We start from the raw sequence: 24,886 nt of genomic DNA on the forward strand, positions 1-24,886 counted from the left end.
AAAATAAGGGACTAGCAGCCTCAAAAATAAGGGATCAGCAGCCAAAATAAGGGATCACTTCAAGGGTAAAATCAGAGAAGGCACCAGAGCCCAATAAAATAATAAGAATAATAAGAATAATTTATTATTTGTACCCCGCTTATTTGAGTTTTCCCAGCCACTCTGGTCGGCTTCCAAAAAAGATTAAAAATACATTAAAATGTCACACATCAAAAAGTTCCCTAAACAGGGCTGCCTTCAGATGTCTTCTAAATGTCAGGTAGTTGTTTATCTCTTTGACATCTGATAGAAGGGTGTTTCACAGGGCGGGCGCCACTACCGAGAAGGCCCTCTGCCTGGTTCCTTGTAACCTCACTTCTTGCAGTGAGGGAACTGCCAGAAGGCCCTCAGTGCTGGACCTCAGTGTCCGGGCAGAACAATGGGGGTGGAGACGCTCCTTCAGAAGGCGGCCTTGGCCAATCCCTGCTTTCAGAGAATAGGTAGCAAGCTGAAGAAAAATGATTGTTTATTGCATTTCTATCCTACTCTTTCCACAGGGTGACCATCAGTTCCCTCGCCCATTTTAACCCCACAGCAGACCTTTGACATAGCCTAGTTTGAGAGATATAGTGGCTGGACGAAGGTCATCCATGGAGCGTCATGACCGAGTTGAAATCTGAATCTTGTCTCCTTGGTCATCATCTGATACTCTAACCACTGCACCACACTGCTTCTCATTACTCATATATCACACATGCAGGTGAATATATTAAATATATTCAGGATAACCAGTACTGTTCCAATTTGCCTGTATGAACTCAGTGAGATCTTCTTCTTCTTCTTCTTCTTGACAAAGTAATAATCATAAATAAATAAGAATAAAAAATGTGCACCCCATCACTGAGACCATTCCATTGTAACTATTCAACCTCCCAAAATTTCAGCACCTCTTATGATGGCTTGACCCCTTTCTGTTTTAACAGTACAAATTCTACAAACACCTTCCATATCTCCTCAAAATCATTTCTCCTGCGTATTCCCCGTCTTACCTTAATGGTGCGTGTTAATTTATCAACAGCTATATCCCACACCTCTGTATACCATTCTTCCATTTTATGTTCTGCTTGTCACTTCCACTTCCTAGCTATAATAACTTGTGCAGCTGTCAATAAATTTGTGAGCAAGTCCTTCACAGCCTGCGAACCTTCCACCCAATCATCATTCAATAATAATGCTACCTGTGGACTTTCGGTCAGCTTTAGCCCATTGATTTCTGTTATCTCCTTAAACACCCTTTGCCAGAAAAAAATGTACATATTTACACCCCCACCACATGTGAACATAATTCCCAGTTTCCTGGCATCCCCTCCAACATAACACCAAATATTCCTTGTTTATTTGATTTAATCTGAATGGTGTTAAATACCATCTCCAAACTAGAGACTTACTTCTGATGAGACATGTATCGGACCATACTGTGAAACCAACCACCACTGATAAAATGCTATCTGTTCACCATTTGTACAACATCAATGGGGAATTAGTGGTTCCCTAAATGTTGATGGTCTACCATAGCCATTGTCATTGACCATTGACCATGCTGGTTGTGGTTGTTGAGAACTGAAGTCCAAACAACATCTGGAAGGCCACCCCTGCTGTACAAGACAGTGGTAAAAAAAACATAAAGGAAAATAGCTATAAGGAAGTGTAATTCCAAAAATATCCAAGTTATGCCTAGGTTTTATTTTCAGTTGCTGGTGATATTCTCAACACTGAGGGTAGATGTTCCATAGTGAATACATAGATTGCCAGTTCTCCTCTAATTTACCACAATAATTGACAGCCTGGCAGCACTCTGGGAAACCAAATTGACTTACCTAATTCATGTTAACGTCGGCTCTTGGATCTAATATTTCTCGCTCCCCAAATGAAAGGAAAGGAGTGAGGGCTCTCAATCACTTCAAAGGGTTGTTTACTCAAAAGTAAGTCCTACTGAGTTCAGTGAGGATTACCCACTACTAAATGTGTTTGGGACTGCAAAGTTAGAAAACAATGAATAATCCAAATTTTTTTTGGGGGGGAATCAGATTTGCAAGAATGGAATCCATTGAAAAGCACTACGCTTGAGGTCATGTCAGGTGATACGAAAGTTTTGTCTGTGCTGCTAGATCTGCAATGGCCTTTTTACCTTTGCATATCAGCACTGGCTATTGAGACAGACAGCTTATAGAAAGCACATCTTGTCTGTTTAACGGGCAGTGACACAATCTCATGGCAATATACAGCTTTCATGAATGTGGGTAGGAACACACCTCTCCGATAACATATCATCTAATGATGTGGGTACCATCATCATGATACACATCCATGCCATCTGTACCAACTATAAGATGAAAAATAGCATAGGAGCAGTTGCTGGCAGTAGCAGCCATGTTCCTGCCAGGAATATATGAAGCAGGCCACAACAAGATGAGCTAAGAATCTACATCTGGGTGGTCATGGAAGCTCTCACACCACAATATTAAAGCTTCTGGAATTTGAAATTTCAGTTTCATGCTAGCGCCATGGGAAAAAACTGGTTCACCCTAGAGAGAACATGATGCCATCCACACAGGGAGAGCTGGCAGGGAAGTTCCTGTTATAGGCACAAGTTCACTACACACCAGAAATGTATAGTAAGAAAACTGATGCTGTACCTATTAAAAGGCTATTGTCGGGCAGTATGGATTGTAGCCTTGGGCGTTGTTCCAAGGGGATATATGAAATTCACCTTAGTTCTATAAATCATTAGCATCCTGCATCAGTTGTTTTTAATGAGCCGAAATGAGAAGTCTTGTAAACTAATTTGAACAAATACGGAGTATTACTCGCAGCAGGAGACCACAGACATCAATCAGCGTGTGAAACTTGGGTTCTGAGATATTCTTGTATGAATCTTTCATCTAAAAAAAGATACTAACAGCTCGACAATAAATCTTGACAAGATTCTCATGTGTGTGAATGCTCCGGAGAAAACTGACGCCTCATTTCACTGTGTAAGGTAATAAAAATATTCCATTTTCAAGGCCAAGACTAAACAGAACCTACCTGCTCATTAAAGAATAATGCAACCTGACTGTTTTACATAATGTTTTGTAAATTAAGCTTGACTGTAGCTGCCTTTATTATCAAGTCTTTTCTAAACCCCCAGGAGAAAGACCAGCTTTGCTTTGAAAAATGGAGGATTTCACAAAGTTGCACGAGTTGGAAAGCCTTCTTCAGATGTATTCTATGATAGGAAAATTCCAAGCTACCATCAAATCTCTCTCTCTCTTTCTCCCTCCCTCTGCTTTAGGTTAAATCTGCCTGAAGCCACAGAAGAGGTCTCAGCACAGTATTCGGTGACTCTGTGAAAAAGCATACAAATCAGAATTGGCACTTTCCTCCAAAGAAAACTTTGAAGAATAGCTGTCCACTTGGAATGAATGAGCTGCCTTCAAATGCCAGAGGATGCTAGTGTTAGGCTACCTTCAAGGTTCAGAATACCCCCGAGCACTTCAGGGGGGGAAGAGTATTCGACAGCCTTAAACCATGGATGTAAAGAGCCTTTTAAAATCCAAAAAGAATTTAAACTAGAAAAAAAGACAACTATAAGGGAGAGAGAAGCTTGGAGCAAAATGATCATTATTTGGTGACAAGAATTCCTAACATATTGTATATGTTCTATGGTCTCGTGCTGTTAAGACTATTTGTTGGCTAAATTGAAATGCCCTTCACCCAGGTTTGGAATTGCCCAAGAAAGATGTTAAATTATTTTTGTATGCCACAACTGCTGCTCGTATTTTGTTAGCTAAAAAGTGGAAAACCCAAGAATTACCAACGATAGAAGAATGGCAGATGAAGATGGTGGATTTTTCGGAGCTAGCCGACCTAACCGGAAGAGTCTGCGACCAGAAGGAGGAGGAGTATCAGGAAGAATGGAATAAATTTAATGATTATTTAGTTAAATTTGCTAAGTTAAACTAACTGAAAATAGCTTGCAGATACTTAATTGGCTTAGGATTTTATTTATGTTAAGTGATGAATTAATATGTTTAATTCCATAAGGTGAAGATCTAAGGATGTTAATGCTTAAGTTAAATTTTATAAAAATTGGGATTTGGAAAACCGTTAAAAGGACATGCAATGAAATTCAACCAAAGGGAAGCGAGGAAGTCACTTAACAAAGTTAATAACTGTAATTTTCAATAAGGCTATGATTTATGTTTGTTTGTCTTGTGTGTTTGTTTGTTTGTTTGTTTATAATATTGTGAAAACTAATAAAATTTGGGGGGGGGGGGAGAAAAAAGAAAGAAAGAAATGCCCTTCACCCAAACTGTATTTACATGACTTTTCTTTGCTGGAATGGGCAAGATCCCGTCAAAAGCGCTTTTGAGTCCCATTTCTTTCAGTCGGAAAGAATTACAGATGTGTTTAACTCTCTTGTTGAAATAAAGGGGACCACGGTGTGCTTAGATCGTACATGCTGGAAAGTTGGCCTGTTGTGCTTTCAGATTTAAGGCACAATTAAATGTATGAACAGGAGGAAGTGTGAAAACAAGGACTGCTTGATGCAACATTGCATAACTTCCACGGGAACAAATCAGAACAAACGCTTAATAAATAGTTGATGCTGTCTAGCCACCCTGCAAGCTTTGCGCAAACAAATTTGGGTGAATGCTCAATAAACAGATCATCCATAGACTGTTTGGCAATGCAACCTTCTTGCAGTCCTTTTTTGCTGGTGGACCAGTTGCAACAAGCATACAAGAATATTAAGGAGGAGGCCACAGTGACTGATGGGTGTTAATTTTATTTCTTTCCCCTAACTGATGGTATAAATATTTGCATGTGTGTTCTCGTAAGCGATGTATGTGATGATGAAACCTCTGCTAGGGCATGGGAGGGTTATTTTTAATGCTTTGATTAACTGATATTGTGCTTTGCTTTTAATTAATTAAATCAGATTATTTCCCCCCATTTTGTACTGCTTATTATTTGTAAGTCACTTTGAGATGCTTGTGTGAAGCGACCAATAAACTTAAATAATAGTAGTAATCCGTGCTATTTTTCTAGAAACAAGATGCTGCAAATCACCATGAACCTTGTTTCTCTAATAATGGTGCCCACTTGAGAGGTGCCAGAACTGAGTTCTGGTGAGTTCTAGCTGAAAAAAAAAAGCCCTGGTAGTAATAAAATAATAATCTATTAACACTGTTGGATAACAAAAACCGAGCAATCATTGAAATGTTGCACCTGTGTGAGAATCTAGCCAAAAGTACTGGGTTTCTCCCAACCATGGGTAGCCACATAAATTTTGAGTGTGTGTAAATACTGCAAATAAATATACATACTTACATATATACATAAATGGCAAGTTTCTCAGCAAAAAATAAGTAGAACAGTGCCTGGACATTTTACCTCCTATCTCAGGTTCTACAAATGCTAGAAACTTACTCTTTTCTTTAAAACGAAAGCTAGAAATCAGGGGATTATGCCTCTTCTACTGCTGGTGGATGACAGCACCACATTATTGAGTAGACAACTCAACCTTCCAACACAGTTGGGGCTCATCCAGATTCCCGTTTGCCCCGCTGCTTCACCCTGGGGAAACCCACCATTTAGCACTTAATTGGAACATGCAGCATTTGGGTTTGCGTGTGTAGGTCCCCAGGCCACCCCTCAAATAACTTCACACATAACACGTAATTTTAGTTTTGGTTTTTGGGCACTATTTTGGCTACAACTTTATTAAAATACAAAATCAGTGAGTTGTTGTTTAGACATTGGTTATGACTATCTGTCCCCCCGCCTGGGACAGAACTGACATCCCGAGGTCTGATCGGTAGCCAGTAGAAGAGAAAGTCAAACTTGGGGGTCATTTGAGCTAAGCATCGGACCCACGCCACTCACCCCAGCAGCTCCCCGAAAGCTTGCCTGCCCGGTCCTATAACAAGGATTCACATAACAGGGATTGGGCGGCCCTGGTCCCATAACAGGGATTGGACGAAATCATGGCAAGCCCCAGGATTCCTTTAACGGAATTCCCTTCAGCGCAATAGGAGGGGCAGGCCCAGCCTGACCCCTCCACCACCAGCATATTATAACCAATGCCTAACCGCAACCTTACAAGTTGTGACGAATTGCTGAGTACAGTGGTGCCTCGCAAGACGCAATTAATTCGTTCCGCAAGTTTTGCCGTCTAGCGAATTTTTCATCTTGCGAAGCACGGTTTTAACGGTTTAACAAAGTCGCGAGACGTTTTCGTCTTGCGAAGCAAGCCCATAGGGGAATTCGTCTTGCGAGGCAAATCGAAAACGGAAAAACCTTTCGTCTAGCGGGTTTTTTGTCTTGCGAGGCATTCGTCTTGCGAGGTACCACTGTAGTAGGCAAAAACCAAATGGCACAGCCAATCACCAAATGGCAAAATTCCTACTAGGCCCCTGCTCCAAAGCAGACGACCCCCTGACAGGCAAAGCAAGGTCAACCGGAACACAGGGCGGGCGGGCGGGTGATCCGATGCACTCTGCAAAGAGAAAGAGAAACCAGAGTGCACCAATATTTAAAGACTATGGTCCCACCCACCCAATTTGCAACATACAATTTGCCCCAGCAACCCGGTTACCCAATCATGATGCCAGGCAACAACTATTAACCTGCCTGGCAACAAGAGGCCTGGCCTGGTGGCCCACACCGCAACACGTGCTCTCATTTATTGGAGAACACGCTTTCCACGAATTGCTGTTTATTGCAATTTAGTGCTAAAGAGAGGGTTTGTTTTCTAGGGGAAAGCTGTGGGGCAAAGGCACAAGGACCAGGACCCATGCCCGCCAGATGTCAAGGAAATAAATAACTATCTGATTTTTAGAAGACATCTGAAGGCAGCCTGTATAGGTGTAATGTTTCTAGGGCTTGCTCGTGCGTAAGCTTGTCCCAACCTCTGGCTGGGTGGCCTGAATGAACCTTTCCTGTCCGAGCAGCCACTCACCCGTGGCTGTCTCAATCGCTGGCAGAATCCGTCAGTGGGCATTTCTTAAACTTCTTCCAGCAAAGAAGCTCTTTGACGCCCAGTCTCCTCCTACTCTCCCTGCGCGGAAGCCTTCTGCGCAAGGAGGGCGTAGGCAGCAGAGGACTCTTCCTCTCCCCGCTGGTCCCCGGCAAGGAGTCATGGGACCGCCTCGCCGATTCCCCCACCTGCCCCCCTTCTCCACTGGAGCTACGCTGATTCCCTTCCCCAGAAGATGGGCTGCCTCTCCCACTCCCGGGACACTCTCTGGAATCCCTTTGGAGCTTGCTCTCTCCCTCGGACACTGATGGCAGTTCCCGGACAACAGGGAAGTTTTTAATGTTTGATGTTTTAATGTGTTTTAATTTGTTGGAAGCTGCCCAGGGTGGCTGGGACAACCTAGTCAGATGGGCAGCATAATAATGGAATAACAAGACAAGTGTAAAACTGCTCATGTTTTTTGGTACAGGAGAAGCAGATGTGTGGATGACCCTTAGAGTTATTAACATCAAAACTGGCTATACAGTCATACCTTGGTTCTCGAACAGAATGCGTTCCAGGAGTCCATTTGACCTGGAACCGTTCGAAAACCAAGGCACAGCTTCTGATTGGCTGCAGGGGTATCCTGCAGCCAATTGGAAGCCACGGAAGCTATGCCGGACGTTCAGCTTCCAGAAATCGTTAGAAAACCAGAACACTCACTTTTGGCTTTCGATAGTTCAGGAGCTGATTTGTTCGGTAGCCAAGGCATTTGAGGTCCAAGGTACAACACTATTTCATGCATTTGTATTTCTATCAAAGACAGTAATAGCAACAAACAATTACAGGATATTTAAAATTACTTTAGTAACTATTAATGCAATTCCATTACCCAGTTGGGGGGGCTTGCACCACACCCATGTTAGACTCTTGCACCCATCTCCCCTAAAACGGAAAAGGTTGGATTTGCTCTCAAAGTTAGTGAAAGAAAACACCAGGACGGTGTTGTTATTTCAGTGTTAATATACAGGGTTGCAGTGAAGTAAGAGTCCATGTGTCTGTATTTCTAATCAGGGGATTGCATGCAAAATAGCAATTTGTTAGTGGAAATTACAATTTATGTCCTCTTAAAGGAACCTGGAATTAGTTTACATATACAACAGTGAGAAATGGAATTATTTCACATATGTATAGGGGTTTTGGTTTCATATTCATCTGATTGACGTGTCTGAATTGGCCATCACTGTACTAGATTTCTGTATTTATTAAGGAGAGAGAGAGAGAGAGAGAGAGAGAGAGAGAGAAGGGAAGAAGTTCTTATTTTCTATTATGATATTGTTCTCATAGTCCTATGAAACAATCCTTTCCTTTTTAAAATAAGGTTGCAGCAAGTCAAGGTATTAAATTAAAGCGGAAAAAAATTCTACCAAGTCACTTAAGCACACTCATTATTATGGCCCTTGCCACCTCAGGCCACTGGAGAACTTATAATTTAGTCTGCATTATGCAGTTTGAAGTGTTTTATGTTCTGCATGGGAGCAGGCTGCAATTCAAATATCATTGGCCATGAAAAATATGCACATACATTTAGCATGGAAAATCTCCAAGGGCATGACAGAAGAGACGGGCACATGTTGCCTCAGCGTGATGGGGAATTTCTCTGAATTAATCATTTGGACATAGTTTATCACCATTTTAGAGTTTTGCCAGAGACATTTCCTCCCCATTTGTCGGAAAGGCTTATTATACATGCACATCTCCAGAAGATAATAAGGCCAAAGCCTTTGATGCTTAAAGGCAACCGGCTCTGTTAGATTCTGTTATGACACAGACAACTTCTCCACTGACAGAGCCGTTCAGATAACAGGAGTAATTGCTTATTTTATTGAGTTTAGGGAATTGTGTTCCATTCTCCCTCCTTGCCTATTACATCAGTTATTATGACCTGTCTTCTGTCATAATTTAGTGGGGAGTGTAGAATATGCATTCTGAAAGCATTTACTGAAAGAAAAGAACGCTCTATTTAAATATTTCGTCCATATTCCCAAAGTGCATATAGTATAATTTTTATAGGCTTACCTGAAGCTCCATACTGCTATTCAGGATCTTGTTTGCCAGCGTCAAAAAATGGCTTGTGTTTTCAGTGATTTGGGGGCACTATTTGTGAAAATAGTGGCCTGTTTGTTTATGTTACTCTCTCAGTTGCAGTGATGAGTGAGCTGAACACAGCTTGCCACCCAAACAATTTAAGGGTTTTTTTAAAAAATAAAAATTGCTTTCCTGTCATTGCAAACCCCCCCCCCCATTTTCTGTAAGCAAAAATGGAAACAAAAAAGATTCAGGTTAGAGGAGGGGTAAACCTATTGCCAACCCCCCCCCTTAAGCTAACCCCTTGTTTAGAAATTTGCAGAAGATTTGGGTACTTGCAGGAAAGACTGTGGTACAATCCCCATCTTGAGTTAGGCTTATCAAAGGAGCCTAATTCAAAATGGGATCCAACTTGATGAGTGTGCACAGCTTCACATTTTGAGCTTCATCCACTTGAAGCAGTGGCAGACCTACATTTTTGGGTCTCTGAAGCTTGAGCTGTCATGGGGGCCCTTTTGCAACCAGCAATGGTGTCTGTGTAAGCACTGTTATCTTCTTCAATGGGGTTGTTCCAAGAAGAAGAAGAGTTTGGATTTGATATCCCGCTTTATCACTACCCAAAGGAGTCTCAAAGCGGCTAACATTCTCCTTTCCCTTCCTCCCCCACAACAAACACTCTGTGAGGTGAGTGGGGCTGAGAGACTTCAAAGAAGTGTGACTGGCCCAAGGTCACCCAGCAGCTGCATGTGGAGGAGCGGAGACACGAACCCGGTTCCCCAGATTACGAGTCTATCACTCTTAACCACTACACCACACTGGCTCTCCAAGACAAATCAGCCCCCCTTTACAACATCTGTGCTACTGGCCCTCAAACTTTGGGATTGTTGAAACATATACAACAAAAAAAATAAGCAATTTGAGTCGTGCAACTCAAATCAGGTCTACTAGATCCCAAACATTTAAGCAGTGTAAGACTAAGGTCCGTATAGTTAAAGCTATGGTTTTCCCAGTACAGTGGTACCTCGCAAGACGAATGCCTCGCAAGACGAAAAACGCGCAAGATGAAAGAGTTTTCTTTTTTTGAGTCGTTCCGCAAGATGAATTTCCCTATGGGCTTGCTTCGCAAGACGAAACGTCTTGCGAGTTCTTGTGAGTTTGTTTCCTTTTTCTTAAAGCCGCCAAGCCGTTAATAGCCGCTAAGCCGCTAAGCCGCTAATAGTCGCTAAGCCGCTAATAGCCGTGCTTCCCAAGACGAAAAAACCGCAAGACGAAGAGACTCGCGGAACGGATTAATTTCGTCTTGCGAGGCACCACTGTAGTGATGTATGGAAGTGAGAGCTGGACCATAAAGAAGGCTGATCGCCGAAGAATTGATGCTTTGGAATTATGGTGCTGGAGGAGACTCTTGAGAGTCCCATGGACTGCAAGAAGATCAAACCTCTCCATTCTGAAGGAAATCAGACCTGAGTGCTCACAGGAAGGACAGATCGTGAAGCTGAGGCTCCAATACTCTGGCCACCTCATGAGAAGAGAAGACTCCCTGGAAAAGACCCTGATGTTGGGAAAGATGGAGGGCACAAGGAGAAGGGGACGGCAGAGGACGAGATGGTTGGACAGTGTTCTCAAAGCTACCAGCATGAGTTTGACCAAACTGTGGGAGGTAGTGGAAGACAGAAGTGCCTGGCGTGCTCTGGTCCATGGGGTCACGAAGAGTCAGACACGACTAAACGACTAAACAACAACAAATCATCTCTTCTCAGTCTCATCTTTACCAGGCTAAACATACCCAGGTCCCTCAAGCGTTGAGGAATAACACAAGCTCACAGCCTTTCTCTTCCTTAGTCTCCTTTTTCCTCAGTCTCCCTCTAGCTCCTGTACCTGTTTATGAAGCTGGACCCAATATGAAGATTCAGTTCTAACCATTAAATGTTAGACCAGGAGAGAACATTTTAATGAGTTTGCGTAAAGTTCCCTATTCAGGCAAAGGCATTTAAACAGGTTCCCCCAGCAGAGCTAAGGTGAAATCATTTAAACAAGGGCACACACTGTACCGAAACATAGAGCTCAACTGAAGGCTTTTTAAGGGGTGTTTGCCGAAGTTACTGATTTCTGTTTTTAAGGACCTGCATCACAAGACACGGAACAGTGAATTATAAGCTAATGGATGTTATACCACAGTCCAGTGGAAGGAACAACTTTTGGGAACTTACTAAGTGGGCACTGATATTTAAAAAATAGCTGCCTGCCTGCTGTCCAGGTCCTCTAAAGGTGGAAACAGTCCAGAGGCCATTTTACAGGAAGTCTGCCTCCGTGGCATCGCTGCCGAAAGAGAAGCTGTTAGCCTTGGACCACTTCCACTTTCATCTGAGCTAGGGAACATGGTGGACAACTCCTTGCTGACACATCTCTGACACAGCTGAATAGCTAAAAACATAGGGCCAGGGGAAATCACTAGGGTTGCCATAATTCAAAAAGTAAAATTCCTGACACCCACAAATTTGTGGAGCTTTTTTGAGGGAACAAACCTAAATTGTGGGGCTTTTTTGGGCAAACTTCCCCCCAAAATAGTGATTTTTTTAAAAAAGCTTTTGGAGCTGTTTCCACTGTTTTTTTTTCTATCCCAAAATTCCCTCCTAACACCATTTTTACACCTGAACACCAGGACGGCAGGAGTTCTCCTGACATATTGCAAGCCTACCTTTTACACTTAGACTCTAAAGCCTCCTTGATGTATTTACCCATATAATTTGGAGGTGGTGGTTCCACATATGGAAGAGGCAGTAGGGTTGTATTGGTTACCCCTCCCGTGATGTAAGGCATCTTCCCCACTCACAGTGTCTACACGTTGAGCACAGATGCCTGCAAAAGGGAAGCTTACAGATATAGACCTCTATGGGTTCAGGAATCCTGACTGTGCATAGTTGCTGATCCTGTGGAAGCCTAGCTACATGGAGGGGTAGACACATAGGGTTCTCCTGGACAACATGGCCACATTCAGCATGTGGATGGTTGGACAGGGAATCTGCATTATGTTGAAGGTGGGACAGTTGCATCACCCCACTGCTTCTTCACTGCATGAATGTGCAGTTACACATTAGCAGCATGTAAGGAGGACAAAAGGGATGTGTGTGGCGCTGTGGTCTAAACAAGAGAGCCTAGGGCTTGCTGACTAGAAGTTCGGTGGTTCGATTCCCTGCAACGGGGTGAGCTCCTGTTGCTCAGTCCCTGCTCCTGCCAACCTAGCAGTTCGAAAGCATGCAAGTAGATAAATAGGTACCACTCTGGCGGAAAGGTGAACAGCGTTTCCATGCGCTGCTCTGGTTTGCCAGAAGCGGTTTAGTCATGCTGGCCACATGACCCGGAAGCTGTACGCCAGCTCCCTCAGCCAGGAAAGTGAGATGAGAGCCACAACCTTTACCTTTTAAGGAGGACATAAGAGTGTTCCATTTTTAGGCAACCCTGCGTATACAAAAAGCAAAAAAAAAAAAAAAAAAAAAGGCGCATAATAAAAATTTGCACATAGATATTTGTAATCTTTACAAGAGGCAGATATTTCCAGAAAGTGTTATACTTCTTCATTTCATTATCTCCCTACCCGCTTTTATTATTGAGATTAGTGGGCACAATTCAGTTAAGGACACACACACACACTCTGTTGAAATCAATGGATTAAGCAGTTTACCCCTGAGTGATTTATTTTAGTGCGTCTCAGGTGCAGTTAAGTTTCTCTGGATCATTTCCCAAATGTGTTCATATTCAAATTACATTTCTGATCATCTTCATATGTTACTTTGTTTAATACACAAAGATCAAACAGGGTTTATCTTGCATTTTCATGGATATTATCAGATTAGATTGCATATTGACACAATTGCTAAGCACAAGAAAACTGATCAATGATTATTCCTTTGGATGCAAATAAGGCATTTGGGTTTAGCCTGCCTTTTTAAATTTAGAAAGACTTAATTTTCTCAGCTTTCAACATTAGCTGGTTTTGGCTGCTAATGGGATGTGTGTCTCTCCTTTTCAGTTACACATAGAGGAACTCATAAAAAAATGTCCTTTATTTCTTCTTTTGTTTAATCAAACACTACAATTATTATATTTTGCGACTAGATGCAGTCCTGAAATAACTGCAGTGTGTTACAAAGAGCACACAATAAAACAGTATGCTAATTGTTAAAGAACAGTCACACATTATTATAGCATTTTTTTAAATGTTCCAACTGATTATGCCTTTGGACATTTCAGTCATACCCAATGGCTCAGTCACTGGTGACCCTCTGGCTTTTTTGGTGTTAAGTCACCCACTAATCGGAGCCATAGGGGCAGCGGTTCTTCAGTTCTACATTTTCCTCAGCAGATGTAGTGGAAGAACCTGTGTCTTCTACATGGGCAACTGAATCTCAATGCGTCTTCCTGAAGTTCTTCCTTGACCCTCATACAGTCCAAAACTAAGGCACAAAAGTATGGATGCAGCTCTGTGCCTTATAGAACTCTCACTAGACCTTCCCATGTCCCTGTTTTCCCCAAACTCACATGTGGGAATCTTTAATTTGTAGATGGTGTGTCTTAGTGGCTATTCCGCCACACTGACAGACTCTTTACTTTAAATTTCTTGGGGGAATTAGTTGAAGACTGCTGCGTCTCAGACCAGATGAGAGTAAATTCAAAGAAAATATTATTTGTTTGCTTGTTTGTTGTCAAAATGGCAGGCGGTGAGTAAAATGTCTCCGTGGCTTGAAGGATCAAATGAGAAATCAGTCAACCTGAGCCAATAAATTACCGTATTTTTTGCACCATAACACTCACTTTTTTCCTCCTAGAAAGTAAGGGGAAATGTCTGTGCGTGTTATGGAGCGAATGCCTGCGGCTGGTGGGGGGGATCTGCTGCAGTCGTGAGCAGAGGATCCATGGTTCCCCTTCCTTCCCTCCTCCGTGGTTACAAACCACGGATCCACATGGATCCTCAGGATTTTTGCATTGGGCTACTCCAAACTCACTGTCAGATCACATGTCTGTGGCCACAGCATGAACCACAAAAATCATATATCCACTATTTCGTTTAGAATATTTTTTCTTGTTTTCCTCCTCTAAAAACTATGTGCGTGTTATAGAGCGAAAAATACGGTACTTCCTCTGGTGCGTGTTATAGAGCGAAAAATACGGTACTTCCTCTGTTACTTTGGCAAAAGGTTCACACTCATTGCCCCCCCCCCCAACAAGGTAAAGTAGCAAGCTAAAGTTTTGGGACATGTGTAGAGTTCCAGCTTTAAGAAGCTTATTGGGAATGCAGCACATCCCATTATGCACGTCCACTAGGCTTTCCACATGTCACGAAAATTCCTGTCATGTCCTGGTTTTCAGGTGTAAAAAATGGGGTTGGGGGGGAGTCTTGTCGATGTGGCAAAATGTGAGGGAAAATTTGGCTGAACCGGATTTACGTATAAGCTAATCAAGCTATAACTTAGGGCCCCACTCTCTTGTTGTTGTTTAGTCATTTAGTCGTGTCCGACTCTTCATGACCCCATGGACCAGAGTACGCCAGGCACTTCTGTCTTCCACTGCCACCTGCAGTTTGGTCAAACTCATGCTGGCAGCTTTGAGAACACTGTCCAACCATCTCGTCCTCTGTCGTCCCCTTCTCCTTATGCCCTCCATCTTTCCCAACATCAGGGTCTTTTCCAGGGAGTCTTCTCTTCTCATGAGGTGGCCAAAGTATTGGAGACTCAGCTTCAGGATCTGTCCTTCCAGTGAGCACTCAGGGCTGATTTCCTTCAGAATGGATAGGCTTGATCTTCTTGCAGTCAATTCTCTTGGGGCCCCCAAAAAGTTTAAAGGGGAAAAACTGGATGTACATTTCAAAAATGTAAGATAAAATGAAGGCTATATAAAGCAAGAGTATTTTGATGTACATATTTTGTTATGTGCAAATGGATTTAGATACCCATTAGGTCCATAAAGTACCATATCACATATATTCAACACAAAATAGCGACAGTTTGTTGTTGGCAAAGGACAGCTGGACATATAAAGGGCCCCATTACCTGCAGTAGCTTAGGGGCTCATCAAACCTAAATCCGCTCCTGCCCAGATATATGGCAACGCAATGGAAAAAGCAGCAGAAACAGCTCAAAAAGCTTAAAATTACTAAAATCACTATTGGGGGGGGGGAGGTTTGGCCAACACAGCTCAACAATTTGTGTTTGTTCCCCAAAAAAGCTCAACAACTTTGTGGGTGTCAGTAATTTTACTTTTTGAAATATGGCAACCCTAGAAAAATGGTATCCTGTTTCCCTGTGGCACCCTGCAGAAGAGTGCACCCCTGGAGGAAACATTTATACACCCCTCAGTTTGTGCACATGCGATCAAGACATGTGCCAACAAGGGAGTCAAGTGAGTCTCCCTGGGGCAAGGTATTCCAAAGCCTGTGCACGGCAATGGAGAGTGCGTCCATCATTCCCGCCAAATGGAGCTCCACATATCTGGGTGGATCTCTGGCACAGGCGTCAATTCTCGTTTTCTCTTCCTGCCCATTCTGACTGAAATGCTTGGCTACCTGAGGTATGATCTATTTGCTCTAGGGATGCAGGTGGCGCTGTGGTCTAAACCACTGAACCTCTTGGGCTTGCCGATCAGAAGGTATGTGAGAAAGCATAGCTAGCTAGCTGATAATTGAGATTTTGCCTTTTTAAAATGGAATATAACAAGACAGGCTACCCTCAGACCACCCCAGAAATATTATGTGCTGTTCATCACCTGCCACCCACTCCAAGTCTCTTCCATCTTGTTTTTTATCCTATGCAGAACCAGGATGCAACAGACTTGGGAAAGCTTTTTCTAAGAATGCACCTGCCACCTGCTGGTGTTGTGCCATAATTCACACATATTTTACAGAATCTACCATTTCAGAAGAGGAATTCCCTCTTGTGTGAGAGAGAAGAGAAAATGTTTCTTCCAAAGTGATGGGTTCTGAAAGTACTCTCATTTTTTAAAACAACAACAACTGCAGCTCTTATTAATTGAGGGTACCCTATTAATTAATGCAGAGAATTTATTTACAAGGTCGAATTCAAATGGTTTAAGCCTGCAACTTTGCAGCCACTTACCTGGGAGTAAGCCTTATTGAACTCAGCGGGGTGTACTTTTGAGCATGAGGGACGCAGGTGGTGCTGTGGTCTAAACCACGGAGCCTCTTCAGCTTGCCGATCAGAAGGTCAGTGGTTCAAATCCCCCTGATGGGGTGAGCTCCCGTTGCTCTGTCCCAGCTCCTGCCAACGTAGCAGTTTGAAAGCATGCCAGTGCAAGTAGATAAATAGGTATTGCTGTGTCAGGAAGGGAAATGGTGTTCCTGTGCACTCTGGTTTCCGTTAAGGAGTTCAATTGCACCAGAAGCTGTTTAGTCATGCTGGCCACATGACCTGGAAAGCTGTCTGCGGACAAACACCAGCTCCCTCGGCCTGAAAGTGAGATGAGCGCCACAACCCCATAGTCGCCTTGGACTGGACTTAAACGTCCAGGGGTCATTTACCTTTTGCCTACCTATTTGTTCTCTTCCTGTCTTTAAAAATACCACAGATGTATTTTGGTTAAACTAGACTCCATCTGAGCATTTTCATCGGTGAGTTGGCAGTCCCTCCTATTTCCCCCCCACCTTTCCCTTGTTTTTAATGTTTTCTTCCCATTATGAAAAGGTAAACCTATATAGGTTGGGCTTGTTGTTTCTTTTTTGACAGTACCTAGTTCTTAGGGGCATGTTGTTGTAGTCACGGTGTGTAGTTTGTAGACACATTACTTCTCACAATCTCTGAGTTTTCAACCAACAGACTTTCAGGTCCTTGCTGTCTGCTACAATTCCCCAAGGTAGACTCTGCCCATGCCATCCATCTTTGAATATATTTTATATGTTTACACAATGCTCTCTGATCAGAGGAAATTTTATTTGAAGCAAGTGTTCTTTAAAGCTATTGATGCATATAGATATGTCTAAAACTTTGCTCCAGTTTAACTATTTGACTGGCTCCGAAAAGACGCCTTGTTGCACTGATTTTTAAAGACTTTCCCAGAGTAAATCTAATCCCGTCTTGCAAAGGTGGTAGCCAATAGGTTAACTATAAACAGAGAAACATGTCAATTTTTTGTATTGTGAGGTCATTTTCACATGAAGAACAGAGTCTTCTAATGAAGATGTGTTATCTGCCATTCAGAAATCAATGCTCCTACAGCAACCGGTATCGCTGAGAAATGAGAAAACATTGGCTTTTAAAACTCTTTAGACTCATGGCTCACCTGCGTGGTTATTTCAAAGGTGATAAAGTAGTATTAGAGGTTATAACTGGTGAAGAGCACTGCACCACGTGTCCTTTCTTTAAAGGGTTGGTAGCCCATTTGGGCTGAAATGCTTACCCAGTTGCATATCAAGGTCCCCAAGCCCCCCCCAAATAAGTGTTTTTCAACCACTGTTCCGCGGCACACTAGTGTGCCGCGAGATGTTGCCTGGTGTGCCGCGAGATGTTGCCTGGAGGGAGGCGGGCGAGTCGGGTGGCGAGAGGCGGGGCGGCGGCGGCGAGGAGAGGCCGCCCAGCGCGGGGCTCTCGCCGTCTGCTTGCCTGGCTGCCTGCGAGCTCGGCGGGCAGCGCCTCCGTCCTCAGCGCCCGCCTCGCGGCTCTCATTCCCTGCCCCTGCCAAAGCTCACCCAGCCAAGCCGCGCTCTCCTTCCTGCCTCGCTTTGCTGCCTCCTCCCCCCCCACCCCCAAAGCTTGGAGGTTCCCCGGCAAGGGAGAGGGGGAAAAATTGAAACTTACACTTTCGTGCGTCCCTCCCGGCATGACGCTGCGCGCTGACGTCACGGGGCTGTAATGGTGGTGTGCCTCGAGATTTTTTTCATCAAACAAGTGTGCCTTTGCCCAAAAAAGGTTGGGAAACACTGCCCTAAATGAATCACAATTCACACAGAATTTTTGTTTTTGGCATAATTTTGGCCACAACTTTATTAAAATACATAATGTGAGTGGTTGCTTAGGCATTGGTTATCACTATCCGTCCCCACCCTGGATTCCAGTGAAAGTCGGTAAGGGAAAACAATATTGGGGAGAGAATGGGGCTGCGCACCATACCGTCACCCCTCCCCACATGCTCCCAGGGGCTTGCAGGGCCCTATCCCCTTGCCGGGGATACAGACAAATGTATGGCAAACCCCTGGATTCCTTTAACGGAATTCCCTTGCAGCAGCAGCATTGGAGGGGCAGGCACAGCCAACCCCTACCCCTCCACCAACCAATTTTTAACCAGTGCCTAACTGCAACCTTACAAGTTGTGACGATTTGCTACGCAGTAGGCAAAAACCAAATGGCACCAGCCGATCAGCCAAATGGACAAAATTCCTACCAGGCCTCTGCCCCAATAGCAGATGACCCCATGACAGGCATAGCAAGGTCAAACACAATAGCTTTTAATTAGGGAGGGTGGGCGGGCGATCCGATGCACGCAGCAAAAGAGGCTGAAAAAAACTACGTGCCAAGTTTATATAAGCTTTGGGCCAACCCTCTAAATGGTAACATCAAAATCTCCCCAACAACCCAACTTGGCCCAATCACAGTCACGGCCATCCAAACAGTTCCACCCAGAAGGGTGTCTTGACACTAGAGGGGGTGTCTTGCTAGACCCCACCGCAACATGTGCTCTCCATGAAGGGGAACACACTTTGTAGAACTGCAGAGTTGGAAGGGACCGTGAGGGTCATCTAGCTAACCACATGCAATGCAGGGGTCATTTTGCCCAACATGGGGCTCAAACCCACGACCCTCAAATTAAGGTCTCGTGCTCTACTGACCGAGCTAATCCTGATCTAACTAAGAGGCTATGCATAACTGTGTCTTCTTTCATCTTTGAAGCCATGCACTAAACAAATTGCTTCTGTCTTTCTGTCCGCCAAAGCGTGTTCTCCCTAACAGAGAGCACGTGTTGCGGTTGGGGGAACAGGCCACCCTGTCATGACTAGGCAAATTTGGTGGAACCCTAGCCTTTAAGGGGTTAATTGGGTTGCTGGGGAATTTTGATTGTTGCCAATTTGGAGGAGGGGTCAGAGGCTTTAAATATAGGGGCCAGACGATGGGATGTCCTCTTGGCCGTTTTGCACCGGATCACCCGCCCTCCCTCCCTTTCATAGGGTGGTTTTGGTTTTTTTTTTGCTCGCTTGACCTTGCTATGCCTTGGAGTGGGGGCCTGGTAGGAATTTTGCCATTTGGCTGATTGGCTGGTGCCATTTGGTTTTTGCCTACTGCGTAGCAAATCGTCACAACTTGTAAGGTTGGCGGTTAGGCATTGGTTAAATTGGTGCTTGGAGGGGTAAGTGCCTATCCCTCCAAATGATGCGGAAAGGAAATTCCGTTAAAGGAATCCAGGGGCTTGCCATTCTTTTCGTCCTTGTCCCTGGCGTCGGACTTGGGCCGTGCAAGCCCCACAGGAACATGAGGGTGAGAGGCAAGGGTCTGATTCCCAGCTTCATTTCTCTCCCAATACTTGTTTCCCACGCTGGCTTCCGGTGGTGTCCGGAAGGGGCCAGCTCTGTCCTTGGGGGGCAAGGACAGATAGTCATAACCAATGCCTAAGCAATCACTCACATTTTTTTTGTATTTGAATAAAGTTGTGGCCAAAATTATGCCAAAAACCTTAAACAAAAATTGAAGTGTGAAGTGTGAATTATTTTGGGGGGTGGCACTGTGGGACTCAACACACAAAGAATTTGCATCTATTTCCTTATTGAATCTATTATTTAAGTGCCTTTTAGTGGCCATATGCTTCTGGTCCCTCAGTTGCTCCCATGCCAATCACTCTAAAAGTTTTTCATCCCTAAGGCACGAGCTGTCCCATGTCCCAGGAGTAGTCATTTACATGAGCAGTAGCACTTAGGTATTCCCTGAACAATGTTGCTGCAAAACCAAGAGTGGCCAGCAGCTATCCCTTGTATGTGTGTGTAAGTCTATTGCTGCAACACAGATGTTGTTGTTGGACTACAACCTGCATCATTTGCTGCCCACTTAGCTGATGATCATGGATGATGGGAGTTGTGGTCCAACAAAAATCTGAGCAGCCAAGATGCTGCTGCTACATCTGGGGAACTGGGTTCGTGTCTCCGTTCCTCCACCTGCAGCTGCTGGGTGACCTTGGGCTAGTCACACTTCTCTGAAGTCTCTCAGCCTCACTCACCTCACAGAGTGTTTGTTGTGGTGGAGGAAGGGAAAGGAGAATGTTAGCCGCTTTGAGACTCCTTCGGGTAGTGATAAAGTGGGATATCAAATCCAAACTCTTCTTCTACCTAACCTTTGTTTCCTAAACATGCATCTTAATCTGGGGTCAAAGGAATATTTGCTGGGCAGGGACAGGAGGGAACAGACAGCTGGTCTGTTCAAGAGAAAGTTTCATTTGGATGTGATGGCTGTCAAAAGGACATTTTTCAAAAGTACTAGGTTTGAAAGAACTTTTTGAAGAGAAGACATGAACTGAACAATGTTGCCTATATACAACTGCAGGGCATGAATAAGGTGAGGCAAGTGCAAGGCGACACAGAAGAAGAACGAGAAGAGGAAGAAGGAGGAGGAGGAGAAATAGAAGAAGTGTGGCTGCGTAAGCTCTTTGCTTAATGAGTAACAACTCTGTTTTCTTAGCTTTTTGGGCAAGGTGTACTACTAAAAGCGAAGAACGAAATGAAGGCTTAGCGTACATCCAGCAGAATCGCCAAATAAAGAAATTTCCATGTAAAACTGAATGTTTCTCCATTTTGGGGTGAATATTTTAGTACCTTCTTTAAATATTTTAGGAAAAAGGAAAGATGATTGCACCCTTTTTGCCATTTGCTTCCCCCGCCCCTTAAGTATCCTCCACTCGCTCGTTTCCAGAAGGTCATCTTTGAGATGTATAAGCCAGCCCCCTTCATTTAGGTCTCCTCTTAACATTCATATTTAACTTTCCTTTCATTCTGTGGCCTTTATTAGCTGAGCTCCTGGAGCTTGTAGCACATTTTAAACAGCAACACTGGGAGGATGTAAATGCAGAATAATGTATCAGGACTCAAATTTGCATGGTCAAATGTCAAAAAAATTAGGTCTTCCCCAGAACCATGTCAAGAGAAATAACATAAGTGGCCGGCTCAACAGCAGGCCTGCCATTTTCAGTTAGTTCAAGCTGTCATCTCTGCCTGGGAGTGGAAGCAGTGGTCATTAGCTTTAACTCTGCAGGGGGAAGTTGCAATTCTTTTTTTATTGTATAATATATATAGGTCCTATTTTTAACACCGCATGACAGTTTTTCACAGAGCACCCACGATGTTATGGCGCCTCTTTGACACGGAGGTGGTGTTTGGGGCAGAGAGAAAAAAACAGAGAGACACAAGGAAGAACCTTCCCATCACGTATTGTCAGCCGGAGCGTGCAAGAACCAAGTTGCCGATTGGATAAATACTCATTTAGAGTAATCACTTTATTTCAGGCCTGTAATGACATTAACAAGCTTGGAATACAGGGAATTACATGAGCCAGAACAAATAATTGAATATTCCGCTACTACAGAACGTGGTGCAAAGTCTGACTTAATGTCATGCCATTTCGGAAGCCAGCAGAAGCATGCAATTAGATAATAAGCTTAAAAAGCATAAAATTGACACAGCGAGTCCAAAAAAGAGGACTATTAATAGCAAAGTGATCAGCTTATAAATTCCGCAAAACAGGAAAATATTGTTTACATGTTTATTTTTTTCATCAGGACGATTAGCTGAAACATTGGAGATGTAGAAATAAAACCTAGCATGGAAGCGCTGATTCATAACTAGTATTTTGGCTGTAATCCTATAAAAGCTTACTTGGGAGTAAGCTCCATTGGACTCTCTAGAATGTACTGAGTAGATATCGATTGCTGGAAAGGGTGTGTGTGTGTTTGTGTGTGTGTGCATATCCTCAGATTGATCTCCTAGGGCCCATGCGGAAACACTGAAAAACTCAAACTGCTTTGTAACAGTTTTATGTTATATTTTCTTTTTATATACATATTCTGTTGGAAGCCGCCTAGAGTGGCTGGGGCAACCCGGTCAGATGGGCGGGTAGATTATATTTAATAACGTTTTTCATGAATGAAAACAAGCTATTTTGAATATCTCTCTGTCTCTCTAAGCATTTAGGGGGCCAAACACGATTCCTTCAACTACATGTATTATATATTTTGAACCGTTTTCTTCCCAAGAGTTCAATGTAACAAAGATTTAAGAAAAGACCTTAAATAAAAACAAAATATATTTACACACATACATACCTACATTGCTGTAACCCCACTCCTTGGAAAGCAAGTCCAGTAAAAGAAGTCTGACAATGCCTCATCGTTTGATAGATTTCTCTAGGAAGGAGGTTCTGTGAATGTGGAACAGCCATCAAAATACCCCTCAACGTGTCTGTGTTGCTTCAGTTCAGAAGATGGATACTACATTCAAAAGAAGTGATTTTGTGCACATTCATATGGGAACAGCAGACAGGGATAGCTTGTGGTGTGTAAAACCTCACACTTTCAATAGGTCAAAATTATTAGTGCTGCCCTCTGGCCCTCAACCACCATCCATCTAGGACATGAGTAGGCAAACTAAGGCCTGGGGGCCAGATCCGGCCCAATCGCCTTCTAAATCTGGCCTGCGGACGGTCTGGGAATCAGCGTGTTTTTACACGAGTAGAATGTGTGCTTTTATTTAAAATGCAACTCTGGGTTATTTGTGGGGCATAGGAATTCGTTCATTTCCCTCCCTCAAAATATAGTCTGGCCCACCACATGGTCTGAGGGACAGTGGACTGCAGAAAAAGTTTGCTGACCCCTGATCTAGGACAAAACACCAAATCTAATATGAGTGTCTCCTCCTGCATATATGAATCCCTATTCATCCCATCACGCCCTCTTCCATCAACCCTTTTGGGTTTTGCTGAAGTAATCAGTGTTTCCAGTTCGCCCCTGTGTCTTGCTGTTAAGAACAGAGGTGGATAACACTTTTCTTATGAAGGACTGTTGACCCACAGGAAAAATCAATTGGGGTCACAGCAGATGGCGGACTGAGCCAGAGACAAATACAGAGAGAGTTTGCAGCACTGCAGGATTGCACAGTTATCTCCTGGGCACACACAATCATATCCGCCCCCCCCGGAAAGCAAAAGACAAAGTAATTCCCAGAAGGGTGGTCTTGGGCAGCATGAGTGGCAATATGAAACTGGAGCAAGGGCCGCAGGCTTACCACCCAGATTTAGATTCTCCACCATGCTTTCCCCATTTAGAAGCCCCTTTTCATGTTTGACGTGTTGTCAGGGAACTGACATCGGAGCCAGAGGCGGAGGCAAGGCTGGAGAGGGGCCCAGCAGGGAGAGAGGCAGCTCATCAGCTGGGGAAGGAAATCAGCGTAACACCAGGGATAAAGGGGGACAGATGGGGGAATCTGCGAGGGGGCTCCAGGACTCTTCGCTGGACACCAGCGGGGAGAGCACGGGTCCTCCGCTACCCACACCCTCCCTGCGCAGAAGTCTTCTGCGCAGGGAGAGTAGGAGGAGACTTGGCGTCAAACGGCTTTTATGCTGGAAAAGGTTTAAGAAACGCCCACTGATGGATTCTGCTAGCGACTGAAACAGCCACGAAGTGAAGGGCTGTCCAGACAGAAAAGGTTTAACCAGGCAACATAGCCAGGAGTGGCGGTAACTTACGCACGAGCAACCCCTATTATTACTACACGTGTGGAATGGCATTCTTCTTGTATATCTGGGGTAATCTGAGTGTGCTGGGCCCAGGGGTAGCCCATGAAATGCGGTCCAGGACCAGTCCAGAATCCAGAGGTTCAGCTAGGAGTCAGTCCGACAGGGAAGGCAGGACACGAGGCAGGAAACCAGGCAAGGACAGGTTCAGGATCTAGCATACAGCAATGTTGGTCCTGCAACCTGGGGCGGGGCCCGACAGCCTTTTATCTTTGTTGGGGTAGCGGCCGGTCCTGACTCACCTCCCTTTTTCGCCCGAAGGCGAGCACTCCTCCTGCAAGTACTCAGGTCTCTCCTTATCTCAGACCTTAGTCTCTGCAGCTTGGGAGAAGTTGGTGGGTTACTAGACCCAGGGGCCGCCTCAGCCTCCCCTGACCAATCTGGCAGTGGAGCAGCTGTAAGTGATGACCCAGGTGAAGGCAACGAGGTAATCCCCGCATCTGGAGCCAGGGCAGGCTCAGGCCCCTGACTCGGCCCAGCTGTTGTTTGTTGCAGGGGAACCTGTGCAGACTGGGACTCTTCAGGATCAGGCCCCAGACTTGGTTCAGGTGATGCATGAGGCAAAGGATCCGGCGCAGACTGAGTTCCTCTGGTTCCAAGTCCGAGCCCGAGTCCCAGGCCATCACACTGAGAAGCCCTGGGCCATGTGGGAAGATCACAAGGTGCGGCTCCTCTCCACGACAGTTCCTGGGAAGGCAATTTAAGTGAGGGCTCCTCCTACAACAGGGGTCTGCAACCTTTAAGACAAAAAGAGCCACTTGGACCCGTTTCCGAAGAAAAAACAACGACTGGGAGCCGCAAAACCATTGCGACATTTAAAACAAATATATCTCTGGAGCCACGATCTGACAGCGGGCGGGAAGGTGACGTCGGGACGGTGCATGACTAACGCACGCACCGCCCCCATGCGACGTCACAGCCAGTACAGCGCCCGCCACAGTGGGGAGTGTCGGGGCGCACAATGCGCCTCCTCCCCTCGCTAGTATCCGCCCCGGAGCCGCAGCAAAGGTGTAAAAGAGCCACATGTGGCTCCGGAGCCGCAGGTTGC

General features: G+C 44.5%; 1 long non-coding RNA gene across 1 annotated transcript in view; it reads right to left on the reverse strand.

The window, feature by feature from the left end:
- Window positions 1-20,372, reverse strand: part of LOC309538909 — a 206,878-nt gene extending 186,506 nt beyond the window's left edge. Inside the window, exon 1 of the long non-coding RNA XR_014222487.1 lies at window positions 20,235-20,372. This is a non-coding gene — a long non-coding RNA (uncharacterized lncRNA). The remainder of the gene's footprint in view (window positions 1-20,234) is intronic.
- Window positions 20,373-24,886: the final 4,514 nt, after the last annotated feature.

The sequence above is a fragment of the Podarcis vaucheri genome, assembly GCF_965113315.1.
Source record: "Podarcis vaucheri genome assembly, chromosome: 8".
Taxonomy (NCBI): Eukaryota; Metazoa; Chordata; class Lepidosauria; order Squamata; family Lacertidae; genus Podarcis; species Podarcis vaucheri.